A 15685-nucleotide genomic window follows, 5' to 3' on the forward strand; every position below is an offset into this window, starting at 1 on the left:
ACTCTACTTCTTTCAAACTGATTAAGTTCCTCCAGCATAGCCTCTATCCAATTTGTGTCGAGCAATGCATCATTGATCTTTTTAGGTTATATCTAGGAAACAAACGCATCATGCATAAATTCATTGATCATTTGATTTATAGTTCTGAGAAGAGAAGTATGGATACCGATAACCAGCTCGAGTGGATGATCCTTTTTCAACCGAAGACATGGTCCATATGGATTTGACTCGGTTGGTTGAATGTTATCATCTTCTTGCTCCAGTGTCCCCTCTTCTATTTGTATATTCTGCGATTGATAATTGTCATCTGGTTCATTCATCTTTTGAGTTTGATCTTGCTCCAAGATGTGTTCCCCTGTTTTTCTCAAATCTATATTGTCATCACTACTATCTTCAAAGTTATCAGCATCAAGTTTATTGATCAAATCATGAATGCTGCTACCACTGTTGTCATGACATATGGATGATTCATCAAATACAATATGTATGGATTCTTCGACAGTGAAAATTATTTGATTATAAACTCGATACGCTTTACTTACTGCTGAGTATCCCAGGAAGACACCATTATCAGCTTTTGCATCAAATGTGGTTAGTTGTGTCTTGCCATTAATATGAATGAAACACTTACAACCGAAAATGCGAAAGTATCCAACTTCTGGTTTCTTGCCGGTCTAGATCTCATATGGAGTCTTTTAATGTTTTTTATTAATCATAGACCGATTTTGAGTATAACATGTTGTATTGATGGCCTCTGCCCGAAACTGTTGTGAGATACTGGATTCTGCCAACATGGTTATAGCTGCTTTGTTTGAACATTTCATGTTCGCAATCTTGATTTTAATGTTAACAAAACTTGTTGTTGTGTTTCTAACATATTTACTCAACTGTGAAGTTATTAAAACAAGAAGCAAGCTGAAACTGAATTTTGCACAAACTGAATTTCTGGCGAGCTATGTTGTTTTGAAGATATCTCTCAGATGGATGATCCAAATGACAATCCGCCAAATTTACTGATCAGAAAACTCAATTTAAAATAAGTTTTATTTCACATTAGTTGGGCAAAATCGGATGTTATCTAGGTCAAACTGATCATAACGTACTGTAACTGATCGCACGAAGACAACAATCAGTTGGGTTTGAGCAGCTACGGTATTTTGGTCATATCTCTCTGCTCAGTTATCAAAATGAAGCGATTCAGTATGCATTGGAAAGATAAGACGATGATCTACAAATCATATTCAGAAGTTAAAGTCTGAATCAAAGCTTAAGATGTTGATAAATGACGATGAAACTACTGGTTATGCACAAACTGAAATCAGCTACGCTGATTTCAGCACATCAGCTGAAACTGAACCAACTGAACCAGCTGCTGACCAGCTGACTAACCAACTGAACTGAACCAGCTACTGACCAGTTGAACTGAACGACCAGTTGAGTTGACCAGAGATGACCAGTCGGGAAAATGCCCAGCAAGGCGAATTTGACAGTTGCAATCTCAGAAACTTTCCAAACGGTCATATTCTTGTGTCTAACGTATATATCATTGTTGGGGCCTATAAATACAACATCTAGAAGATCAAACAAGAGCTTTTGAAGAGGATTGAAAGCATGAGCAGTTAGCATGAAGAAATCAGCTAGTTGAGAGCACAAACTCTTGTGTGAGGATACATTTGAGTTGTACACTGTAAAAGATAAATTCCTCACACACAATCAATCACACATATACAAAAGAGTTGAACTTCAAATATTAGTTGAGTGAGTCTTTACACAAAGACGTAAAACATAGTGTTTGTAGTCTTTGCATATGAGACACTAAACAATATGCTGACTGTGAGGTGCTGCCTACAATCTTGAGTGCTAGAAGTTTAGTTAGGCAGTAGCGTAAGTCCTAGCTGAATGGGTTTGTACAAAGTGTTGTATAATTCAAAGTCTTCTAGTAAATCCTTCCCAAAGGGAAGAAGGGGTGACGTAAGAGTATTTGAAGTCTCCGAACATCCATAAACAAATTTGTGTCTATTTGTTTATTGCATTTACTTATCATTTCAATTATTTTAAGGATGCATTGTTGAATCATTTTATATGTTCTTCAAATACAAAATATTGCATACAAGTGTTTGATAAAATGCTTCAACCAAAATATTTTTTACTCATTCAACTTGCATATATTTTAAATGCTTTACAAAATATTTAATCGGCTTCTACAAAAGATTATTTCGAGTGTTTTTCGCTTGGTTTGAATACCAAACTTGATTTAATTCATCGGTGTTAAATATTTCAAGACCGAGCTATTGTAGCTCAACGATTTATCCCCCTAAGCGATCATGTCATGCTTCCTTCAATGTGTGGTTCCTTCTTTCAGCTACTCCATTCTGTTGGGGTGATCTTGCAGCTGACAGTTCATGTTTTATACCATTATCTTCAAGATAGGATGACAGGAATTGGTTCAAAAATTCAGTTCCTCTGTCACTCCTGATTCTGTCTACCGCTTCATTTTTCTCATTTTGAAGTCTTTTGGGAAGCTTGATTAGTTGAGCCGCGGTTTGATCTTTGGAGTTTAAGAAAATTACCCATGTAAATCTGGAGAAGTCATCAATTACCTCAAGAGTGTACTTCTTTCCCCCTAAGCTCATCACCGGTGTTGGTCCAAACAAATCCATATGAAGAAGTTCCAGGCATCTTGCTGATGAGTTTCTTCCTTTGTTCTTGAAAGTTCAACGGGTTTGTTTACCTAATTGACATGCATTGCAAATTCTGTCTATGGCAAAGTCAATGTTAGGCAAGCCAGATACCAGTTTAAGTTTGCTTATAGTAGCAATAGATTTGAAATTAAGATGATTGAGTCGTTTATGCCAAAGTCAATTTTTATTACCATTTAAGGCGATAAATCAAGTAGGTGCATTAAGACAATCATCGTTCCATTTTACTTTATATTTATTTTGCTCTCTATAACCAGTTAGCACAATATTACATGCGGCAATTTTAACAGTGCATATGAGTTTTTGAAATTCAACGCTGTAACCACTGTCACATAGTTGGCTTATGCGTATCAGGTTATAACATAGATTTTCTACAAGAAGTACATCTTTAATGATAATTTTACCATGGATAATCTTACCTTTACCCATAGCTCTACCTTTAGAGTTATCACCGAAGGTGATTGTTGGACCTCTGTCGTTGACTACTTCTGATAAGAGATTTTTGCTTCCATTCATGTGTCTTGAACAACCACTATCCAGGAACCAGATGAATTCTTCCAAGTCCTTTTTCTTTGATGCCTATCATCATTTAAATAAGAAATTCGTACATTTTCCTATTTGGGTCCTGAGCTTATTAGACCCTTAGGAATCCACACCTGAATTATCCTGAAGGATTTTTCATGGTGTGTCCTAAGGTGAGTGCAGTTATGTGTATAATCAGGTGGTGTATACAGTGTCTTTTCTTTTCCAGTATGTTGTTTTGGCCATCTGTTACTATCACTCAATCTGTATCTCTTTTGAACAGGTCAGTTGTTGTAGTAAAGGTTAGGTCTAGTTTTTGAGTGATATCCGATTGAACCTGACTTTATGCTGGCCAATACTGAACTGTTTTGAACGGTTGTATTTGGCCTGCATCTTAGCCATGATCGGTTGGATTTAGCACTCTCAATTTCGACATATTCCAAACCACACCGCCTTCTGTTGTTTTCAAGATTTATACTTTGAGTGCTTTGAACTTCAAGCTTATCGTGTTCATATATCATACTAGATCTGACAAATTTAATTGGTTTTAAACTGTGTTTCTCTAATAACGGTTGAGTTGGTGCTCCTGAAGTGCTGTATCCATTGATGCTATAACCTAGTGATCTGGTTATGTCTCCGACCGGTTGACAGAAGACCTGGTCGACCTCTTTTCGCTGGGAACAGCTAGAGAGAGAACTTATTTTTCAAGTCTTGTTTTTCTGCCTTGGCTTCATTGAATTTTTGCGATAGTCCTTTGAACTCATTTACCATATCATGCAGCGCCGTGACCAGGTCTACTCTTGTGAATTCAATAGTCAAAGTTAAATACCATTTCTTCTGTAGATTCTGGGTTTTCATTAGCCATGAGACACTGTCATCTCATCTTCACTTTCACTGGCTGATTCTTCAGAAGTGAATCTTTCTGACTCTGAGTCAGCCCACTTACCTTTATCTTCTTCTGCGACCAAGACTCGTTGATTTTTTCTTTTGGTGAATTTTTGGTCGTCTTTAAACGGTCTTCTGTCAACCGGTTTCTTTTCCTCCTTTCTTGGCATATTGCATTCTGCAACAAAATGTCCCTTCTTTCCACAGTTAAAGCAGGCTTGACCATCATCAGTATAGTCCTTTTTGAAATAGGGTTTATTCATCTGCGATTTATTCTTACACATGAATTTACCAATTTTTTTAACGAAAAGGAACATGGCTTCATTGCTAAGTAGCTCAGTCATTTTCTTACTTGTGGACACTTCAACTGGAAGAGTCACTGTGGCAGCTGCCAAGGTTTTTTTTTTTTGTTGGGAGGTGGATGGCTCTTCTTCAATTCGTATTCCAAGCTCGAACTCATATGCTTTAAGATCTGCAAAGAGATCATGAAGTTCCAGTTTGTTCAGATCTTTGGACTCTCGCATAGCTATGATTTTCGCATCACATTCTCTGGGAAGAGCTCTCATAACCTTCAAATCAATTTCTTGGTTAGAATATTCTTTTCCTAAAGAAATAAATTCAATGATGATACTACTGAACCGTTCGTCGAATTCTGTAAGAGTTTCTCCCGACTTCATTTTTGCATTATCAAACTTCTGGATACCACAGTCAGCTTGTTTTCTTTAGTTTAATCATTGTCCTCAAATAGTTGTGTGAATTTTTCCCATATTTCTTTAGTTGTAGTGCACGTCTTGATTTTTGCAAACATGTTTTTGTCTAGAGTTTTGTAAAGAATATCCTTTGCGACATTATCAAGATTTGCTTTCTTTTTTTCCTCAGCTGTCCATTCAGATCGGTGTTTTTCAACCATCTGGGGAACATCTTCAGTTGTTGTTGCAGCTGTATTCACTTTCAGAACTTTCATTGGCCCGTCAGTAATAACATAGCACATGTCGTAATCTTGGGCTGCTAGAGTTGCATGCATACGAATTTTCCAATCATCATAATATTCTTTAGAGAACATAGGAATTTAGTTGAACGATGCCATGAGTAATTATAAGATATCAATGTTTGAGAAATCCCTGCTCTAATACCACTTGTTAGGATTGGGAAAGAGTTTAGAGGGGGGTGAATGAACTCTTTCAAATTTTTTGCTTTTAAAACTTTGATTTCAACCGTTTTTGAGGTGGTTGAAAATTCTTCTCAAACGGTTGGAAATGTGAACCAATATTAAGTACGGAAAACAGTTCACAATTTCCAATGACAACTTAAAATGTTGACAAGCTTTACTACACAATGAAGCTGAAAAATATGTGCTTGCGAGAAATAAACGACACAAGGTTTTTACGGATGTTCGGAGATTGAATACTCCTACGTCACCTCTTCTTCCTCTTCCGGAAGGATTCGTGTAACGTCCCGAAAATTTGAAGGTCCACGTGAACCACGTGCATGCAAGTTATTAAATTTCTTAGGTATTTTATTAAATTATTTTAATGCATTAAATGCATGTTTATTTCATGAATTTGTGTTTTAATTCATGATTTATTTAAAGTTCATGCATTAGGATTTTTAAGTTGGATTTTGCACTCGAACGAGGAACGGAGACGAAAAAATTATCAAGAAAATTATTTTTAGTACATGATTAATTTTTATTAATTAATATAAGGTGTTTTAAATGTATTTTTCAAGAAATGGGCCCGTCATAGCATAATTTTTAACGGTAAGTAAATTTTATAGAATTATGGGACTTTTTGAGGGTTCAACTAATATTTTCAAAAACTTTCCAAGAAGAAATATTTTTCGAGAGTGTGTTTGAATTTAATGGGTCAGCTTTTAAACTTATTGGGTTTAAACTATTTTAATTCTTTTTAATTTAACATAAGGGCCTATTAACATAATTGTTAACTATTTAAATAATACATAGTGTACCCTAAACCCATTATCACCCTCCCCACTAGCCGACACCTTCCCCCTTCCCCAATCAATCCTCTCGGTTTTTCAGCCCCTTTCTACAGCCAAGCTTCGGTGATCACTTTTTGCAAGGAAGAAATTTCTTCAGCTTAATTCCCGACGCTCGTTCTTCGGTAATCTTGCGACATATTTACCAGGCACGCCATGTATCATTATTTTTGCATTATTCATGCCATATATTAGTTGTTGTGTGTGCTTTAGTAGAAGAAATTCAGTTCTTGCATGTTTTAATTGTTGTGCACGATTTTCATAAAGGTTATGCATTTATATGATTGCACACTCATGTTTTTGATTACCAAGGTGCAAGGGGCTGCCGAGATAGATTCCTAAGGGGCTGAAAACGTCATTGCTTAAGGAAAAATCAGGCTGGAGTCGAGACTTGGGGAGATCGGTTGTAGGCCGTGAGTTGTTGTCAAGGAAGGGCTAGATTTTGGCCAAGAATCTGACCCACTTGGGCCAATGACGGGGCTGGGAGAGGGCCGTGAGCTGCTGGCCTTGGTTCAGTAGGCGATCGGTGTTTGTTGTAGGAGGGGGGGTCGGCATGGCAAGATCAAACGCGTTGGGGTGTGCTGCGATGCATGGGCTCGAACCAAGTTGTGTTTCAGACCTTGTAGAGTGTTGAAGACCGATTCAAAGAAGTAAGGAGACTTGGTCTTTGATATTTTAGATTTATTATTTAGTCAATAAAATTAGTGCCAATAAAATCTCTAGTTGTTGAGATAATTCAGTTGTGAAAACGTTGGATTGTAAGCCTACATAAAGGCATTCTTTGTTCTGAAATAAAGTGTGGAAATAGTTTTGTTCTCAATCTAAATATTATTCACTATTTTTGCTATTGTTTCTCTGTAATTCATTTCCAAATCCTCTTGTTTTCTTTATTTCCACAACATTTGTGGTATCAGAGCCAGGTTCTTTCATAACTGGGTTTCAAACTCATGGCAACTAATGGCAATGTTGTAAGCATCTCTCAACCAGCCATACCAGTATTCAAAGGAGAAAATTATGAATTCTGGAGCATTAAAATGAAAACTTTTTTCAAGTCTCAAGAGTTGTGGGAATTGGTCGAAAATGGATACCAAGATCCAGATGATGAAACAAGATTGAAAGAAAACAGAAAGAAAGATGCGAAGGCATTATTTTTTATTCAACAAGCTGTCCATGAATCAATTTTTTCTAAAATTGCTGGTGCAAATACAGCAAAAGAAGCTTGGACAACATTAAATAGTGTGTTTCAAGGTACATCGAAGGTGATTATTGTAAAACTTCAAACGGTTCGTCGGGATTTCGAAACCTTACTTATGAAAGGAGGAGAATCCGTGCAAGATTTCTTGACCAGAGTTGCTGAAATCGTCAATCAATTTAGGTCCTATGGAGAAGAAATTTCTGATCAAACAATTGTGGAAAAAGTGCTTAGAAGTCTGACTCCAAAATTTGATCATGTTGTAGCCGCAATTGAGGAATCTAAGGACTTATCAACATATTCATTTGATGAGCTAATGGGATCACTGCAATCCCATGAGGTAAGAATAAATAAATCGGTTGAAAAAAATGAAGAAAAAGCCTTTCATGTACAGGGGGATAACTCAAACCAGAAATATGAGCAAAGAAATGCAACCGGTAAAGGACGTGGAAGGGGAGGATCACGTAGCAGAGATGATTATGGCAGAGGAAGAGGTGACAAAAAACATCCAATGTTACTATTGCAAAAGGTTTGGGCATATAAAGGCTGATTGTTGGAAACTAGATAAGCAAAATAACCTCAAACAACAAGAAGAAACTAATGTCCCATATTGTAACTACTGTAAAAAATATGGGCATGTGCAGGATCAGTGTTGGCATAAAAATAGGCAAGCAAATTATGCAGAGGAGCAGGAACAAGAGGCAAATTTGTTCATGGCTTATCAAGAAGATGCAAAGTCTAATAACAATATTTGGTTTTTGGATAGCGGATGCTCTAATCATATGACAGGATCAAAGGCATTATTTAAGGAGCTTGATGAGTCATACAAGATAAAAGTAAGGCTTGGAGATGACAAACAAATGCAAGTGGAATGAGAAGGTACTATAGCAGTAAATGATGGTCATGGTAATATTAAGCTCCTTTTTAATGTCTATTTCATTCCTGATTTAACTCAAAATCTCTTGAGTGTTGGGCAACTCATGGGTAATGGGTATTCTGTCCTTTTTGACAATGGCTCATGTGTTATTAGAAATAAAGAATCTAATCAAGTCATTGTTGATGTTAAAATGATGCCAAATAAATTGTTTCCTCTTGAAGTTTCTAGTGTTGAAAATCATGTCCTTGTTGTCAAAGAAAACATCGAGTCCAGACTGTGGCACTTGCATTATGGGCATTTGAATATTAAAAGTTTGAAATTGCTGAGTCAGAAAGAAATGGTTTCCGGGCTGCCTAACATCGAGTCTTTAGATTTATGTGAAGGGTGTGTGTATGGGAAGCAATACAAGAGATCGTTTCCTATTGGAAAATCTAGAAGAGCAACAAATCGTTTGGAGCTTGTTCATGTTGATTTGTGTGGTCCTATTCAAACTGAGTCATTTGGAGGAAGCAAATATTTTTTGTTATTCACCGATGATTACAGTCGCATGAGTTGGGTTTATTTTCTGAAATTCAAGTCAGAAACATTTGAATCATTTAAAAAATTCAAGGCACTTGTTGAGAAGCAAAGTGATGAAAACATAAAGACACTTTGCACTGATAGAGGAGGTGAATTCTTATCTAACAATTTTATTCAATTTTGTGAAGAGCAGGGGCTGCACAGAGAGTTGACTGCTCCATATACACCCGAGCAAAATGGCATAGCTGAACGGAAAAATAGAACGGTGGTTGAAATGGCAAGGAGCATGCTTAAGGCAAAAGAACTTCCAAATAAATATTGGGCCGAAGCTGTTGCTACATCAGTTTATTTACTAAATTTATCACCGACCAGGGCTGTTTTAAATCAAACACCATATGAAGCTTGGAGTGGTAAGAAACCTTCAGTAAGTCATTTAAAAATATTTGGTTGTATTGTGTATACTTTGATTGATTCACATAATCGTAGTAAACTTGATGATAAATCAACAAAATGCATTTTTGTTGGTTATTGTACACAATCTAAAGCATATAGGCTGTATGAACCTGTCATTCGCAAAGTGATTATTAGCATAAATGTCATATTCAATGAAGATGCAAATTGGAAATGGCAAGAAGAATCTGGAGGTGCTCATATTGATGTTCCATCATTAATTGAAGCTCCACAAGTTGAAGAATTTCCTTTGCAGCAGAATTCTTCAAGTTCAATTCCTTCAAATTCAACCACTTCAAGTCCTGTATGTAATAGCTCATCTTCAGATGAAACACCACCACTGAAATTTCGATCATTAAGGGAAATTTATAATTCAACTCAAGCTTTATTTGTTGCTGATCCTGTTAAGTTTGAGGAAGCTGTAGGAAAAGAAGAATGGCGTGTTGCAATGGAAGAAGAGCTAAAATCAATTCAGAAAAATGAAACGTGGGAATTGATGAACTTACCGGAAGGAAAAAATGCTATTGGATTCAAATGGTTGTTTAGAACAAAGTATCATTCGGATGGTACCATTGATAAAAATAAAGCTCGTCTCGTTGTGAAAGGGTATGCCCAACAACAAGGAATTGATTATGAAGACACATTTTCTCCAGTTGCACGCTTCGAAACAGTAAGAATTTTACTTGCACTAGCTGCCTATTTACCAATTTGATGTCAAGTCAGCATTCTTGAATGGGGAATTGTAAGAAGACGTTTATGTCACCCAACCTGAAGGTTTTATTATTCATGGTAAAGAAGACAAGGTGTATAAGTTCAAAAAGGCTCTTTACGGGTTGAAACAAGCGCCTCGTGCATGGTATAGCAAAATCGACTCATATTTTCTTGACAATGGTTAGAAGTAAGAATGAGCTCACACTATACTTGAAGAGGCAAGGTAATGATGATATTTTGATCATATGTATTTATGTATATGATATTATCTATATGGGGTCATCTTCTGCTCTTGTTAATGAATTCAAAGTTTGCATGAAAAAGAAATTTGAAATGTCGGATTTGGGTCGATTACATTACTTTCTTGGCCTTGAAGTGAATCAAGTTGAGGATGGGATTTTTGTTTCACAAAAAAAATATGCTACTGATCTTCTTAAAAGATTCAGTATGATCAATTGTAAAGTTGCAGACACCCCAATGAATTTAAATTAGAAACTACAATTTGATAATGGCACTGGAGCAGCAAACTCAAAGTATTTCAGAAGTATGGTTGGAGGCTTGATTTATTTGACTCATACTCGGCCTGATATAGCATTTTCAGTTGGGATGATATCAAGGTTTATGCACTCTCCTTCAAAACATCATCTAGGTGCTGCAAAAAGAGTGTTACGCTATATTGCAGGGACAACTGATTTTGGGTTATGGTATGATCGTGATTCAAACTTTAAATTGCTTGGATTTACAGATAGTGATTGGGCTGGGTGCTTGGAAGATAGAAAGAGTACATCTGGTTATGTTTTTAGTCTTGGTTCAGCTGTTATCTCATGGTGTTCAAAGAAACAAGCAACAACAGCATTGTCATCTTCCGAAGCAGAGTATGTAGCTGCTACTTCAGCAGCATGTCAAGCTATATGGTTGCAAAGAATTCTAGAAGATCTAAGGCATAAGCAAATTGAAGCAACTAAGATATATTGTGACAACAAATCTGCAATAGCTATGTCGAAGAATCCATCATTACATGGAAGAACAAAGCATATTGATCTTCGAATTCATTTCATCAGAGAGTTGGTTGCAAAAGAGTTGATTACTTTGGAGTTTTGCAATACAAATGAACAAGTTGCTGACATATTTACGAAATCCATTCCATGCAAGAAACATTTTTATTTCAGAAATCAACTAGGAGTCTGTAGCTTTGAATCAAGGGAGAGTGTTGAAGACTGATTCAAAGAAGTAAGAAGACTTGGTCTTTGATATTTTAGATTTATTATTTAGTCAATAAAAGTAGTGCCAATAAAATCTCTAGTTGTTGAGATAATTCAGTTGTGAGAACGTTGGATTGTAAGCCTATATAAAGGCATTCTTTGTTCTGAAATAAAGTGTGGAAATAGTTTTGTTCTCAAGCTAAATATTCTTCACTATTTTTGCCATTGTTCCTCTGTAATTCATTTCCAAATCCTCTTGTTTTCTTTATTTCCACAACATAGAGTCTAGTAAGATGTTAGGAAGGAGCCATTAGTGTATGGTCAAGGGGGAGGCTCGATACTTGGAAGCATAGCGTGAAACGAGATGGAGGTGTTGGATTTCGGTCGGCTTCTGCACGTGGTTTGTGCAGCAGGTATAGGGATCGTTTTGGCTTAGTTTAGAAAGGTCATTAGGGTCCTAATAGTGAGCCTTAAAGGCTGGACAGGTGGTGGTAGAAGGAGGGACCGAAATGTTTAAGAGTTGGGACCATGTGTTGCATTATTGTAGAAATGGGAATAGCCGAGGATGATGTCCAGCTGCTTTGTGGTCCTTTAGGAAATGTTAAAGGGTTGGGTCTTGATGTTTTAGGACCTTTTAAGAGTTTTTAAGATATGACAAAAAGTTGGGAAAAATTCGGTTAAGTTTCGAGTTGATTCGGGTTAAAACCGGGACCCCGATCCAAGTTTTAAAATGAATCGGTTAAGTTATGAATTGGGCTCGATTTTACGTCTAAGAATACTTTTAAATATGTTTTGGGATATTTTAAGAAGTTTGGTAAGCTTCAGGTCAATTTTAGATGTCCAGGGGTAAAATAGTAATTTCTGAGTTTCCATGGGCAAAATGGTCATTTTACACCCAGGATGAGATTTTGGTCCTGGCAGCGCCCTGAGCACAAATTTATGATATTTTAAATGTTTATGCATCATGATTCACGATTTTTAAGATTTTATGAAAATATACGTTGCATGCTTGAATTTAAAGAAAATTGCATTTGTGCATGATTTTTATAAGTGATGTAAATAATGATGCATTGAATGATGGGAATTTGTTGTGGCTATCGAAGTATATGTAAATGTTTAAAATGTATATGTAAATGCTGAAGATGAGACCTAGGCACAGTGGATGGGTAATCTTGTCATGATTGATGTTCGACAGCCGCCGGACACCACGGTTCTATATATGATGGATCCATCGTAAATGATGATGTACGATAGTCACATCTAATGAACTGAATTCACTAAAGGAACGATAAATGATAAATGATTAACGATGAATGATAAATGGTGAACGATGAATGATAAATGATTAATGATGAATGATGATTAACGATGAGCTGTTTTGACACATCACGATGTTACACGACACGTTTGCATTACGCTTTTAAAGTTCATGAAATGTATGTTGAGTATGTTATTTTTCACTTTTGTAGGCTTTGTATATGTACTTGTTATTTATGGTACAAGCGTGTTGAGTCTTTAGACTAACTAGGCGTGTGTGATGCAGGTGAGCTTATTGTTGTAGAGACTGGAGGTGCCGAGGACTCAGTAGGCGGAGTTGGATGTGCCCACTCTAACCCGAGGACCTTGCAGTTCTTCCGCATATTATGTTTATGAGACATGAGTTTAAGCAGGATGTTTAAATGTTTCGAACCTTGTTACGTTGTTGATTCATATTCATCGGACTTTTGTTACCGATTCGAGTTTCTCTTTGAAATCATTAGACTAGGAGTTTGGTTTTATTTTAACGATTTAACTAATGGCAGTTATTTTATTTCGAGGTTGGGTGACCTTTTAAAAGCATGTTTAACTTATTTAAATATTTTGAGTGTGTGTATTTTCCACCATAGTTAATAAAAAAAATGTTTAGTAGAATTTTTAAAATGATCGAGACATTTAAATTCCACTAAAAGACTTTGGCTTTACAAAGTTTTTGCAACAGCCCACTGCAATTAGGACTTGTCACACTAACTGTTTTGGAACTCTTATTGATCACTTTACACGTCTGGATTTTAAGAACACTTAGTTCACCAGACACCACAACTTAACCAAATAACCAAAAGGTTACTGATATGAATAGTCTGATTTAAGTAGCACGAAAGAGATCCTTGAATGGTCGAGTATCTTTATGTTGAATGCGTGCTGATTGAGCGATAGTCAAGTAAGCTTTTAATGCGCTCTTCAAAGTGTGCATGCAGATGATAGTTTTACAGCTATGAATAGTGTGGGTACTTCTCTCTTGCTACTTCTCTGTTAATATATCAGATTGATCCAACGGTCGGGAAGGACAAGCAACGTTAACATGAGCCTTTGAACAGATGTGTCATTGTCATCTTTAAGAGCATTAATTGTTCTTTAATCGATGCATTTAATGTTCTTTTTGCTCAGCATAGTTCTGAAACACATCTCTTGAGAAGTTCCCTTTTATGCATGGTAACTGATTTCAGCATCAGAACTTTGTAATCTATACTTGATCTCCTTTTTCTGGGATATAGAAATAAATGCAGATCATTCTTGAGACTGGTGTAGAGATAATTTGATTTTTGAGGCGGTAAAATTCTTTGAATGTCTAGAACCGGTCAGAGAATGTCTTTCAATAATTGAGCAATAAATAGCTTTCTTTAATGATCCGGTTTTGAGAAAGATCATTCAAGTCCATACTTATTTATATCCAAACGGTTGAATTTGTAGGCGGTCTGAATTTCAAGCGGTTAGTCTTCTTTGCTTCTTGCTTTAACCGGTTGAACTATATTTTAGTTACTGAGCTGGGCGGTTGAACTGATACCTGTTACAATATACGAAATACAGCTGTTCCCTGAAACAGTGAAGTACTGTCTTGATTTTGTCATACACCAAAATTCCTGGATAATAATGATTTCTTAACACAAGAATTTTAAGTTATAATCAAAATCAAGATATAAATTAACTAAAATTATAGAAAATAATTAAACATCAAATGTTATATTATAATTAAATAAAAAATTAAATTTACTATTTAAAAATTATTATTATTTTCAATTTACAGGTAAATAAAATATTATAATTTTTTTTATGTAGTGTAGTAAATTTTTAATATTTTAATAAATTTAATTTTAAATTTTATGAGGTTTTGTGACTGAAACTCTAAAAATAAAATTAACGATGCTAATAATTTGATTTTAAAATATTGTTAGCAATAAAAAAATATGTTTCAAAAAATACAAATAAAAGGAGAAATATATGTATGAGAAAAGAATGAAAATTAGTGTTTGTATTGAGTATATGAGTTTAAGATATTTTTCAATTAAATGTATATTTAAATCTTTAGGTTGAATCGAAGATATTTATTGAGATTTTATTATGGTACCTTAAGCCTTAATTCTTGTACTTAATAGAATTTTATGAAGTCTAAAAATATATTGATATTTTGAATACCTATAAAAATTTTTAGAGTTTTTAAAAGTCAATTTTGAATACCACTAGACTTTTTAAAATTCTACAAGTTTACATTGAATATCACTAGACTTTTATAAAGTATATAAAAGTTTAGATTTAATACCTTTAGACTTTTAAACTCTATAAAAGTCATTATTAGTGGAGTGTATTCAATTCAGAGTTTTGATGACTTTTTCAAATGATAGGCTTTTATGGATTTCATAGATTTTTATTGACTTTTTCAAAATCTCACAGATTTATAAACAGATTTATGTGGATTTGTGTAGACTTTTTTGCAAGACTTTTGTGAAATTTTTTTAATAGAATTTTATAAATTTTGTACTTAATTATAACATATTATTTTTTTATTAATTTCTTTGAACCAATAATTAATTAAAATATATAACATATTCAGTTTGAAATATTTTTTCAATGTTTATATTAATAAAATAATTTACTTATTAAAAGTTAAATCATTTAATCTATACATGTGTATATATGTGGGTTTGTATGTATGTTTGTAAATTTTTTAAAATACATCAATTGATTAATCTGTAACCTTACTTTTGAATTGATAATATACATGTGAAAAGAATATTATTTAGCATTGTGTGGATATAATTTTGTATAAAAATATCATAGCTTACATATTAATTGAAAATGCTAAAAAGAATTTAAAAAATCATGGTTTTTGCGATGTTATTCAATTATTATACTATGATCATAGTATGAGCGCAGTTGAGAAAGTTAGCCCCCATCGTCTAGTGGTTTAGGATAATCAAGCGAAATTTTTTTGGATCATCTTTTATTATTACTGAATATTACATTAATTTGTATAAATTATAAATAAAAAATCACAAAATCAATTCTAAAATTCAACATTTCCTGTGATATTAAAATAAAAAATTATTAAATATACAATTAGCCAAAAAATGAAAATTTTAAAAGAAAAGATGAAAATATTTATAGAGATACACTTCGAAAATTTGAGAGAGTGATAGAAATAGATGAGAGGAGAGAAGATAAGAAGAGATGTGATGTGAAGTGACAGAGAAATAAATAAATAATTTATGTATGAGTTAAAAGTTTTAAAAATCCATCCAAGTGTTTGGTTGAACCAAAGTTTTTAAAAATCAATGTTGAATATCACTTGATTTTTTAAAACTCTATTAAAGTCTAT

Source organism: Primulina tabacum, chromosome 17 (genome assembly GCF_025594145.1).
Source record: "Primulina tabacum isolate GXHZ01 chromosome 17, ASM2559414v2, whole genome shotgun sequence".
NCBI lineage: Eukaryota > Viridiplantae > Streptophyta > Magnoliopsida > Lamiales > Gesneriaceae > Primulina > Primulina tabacum.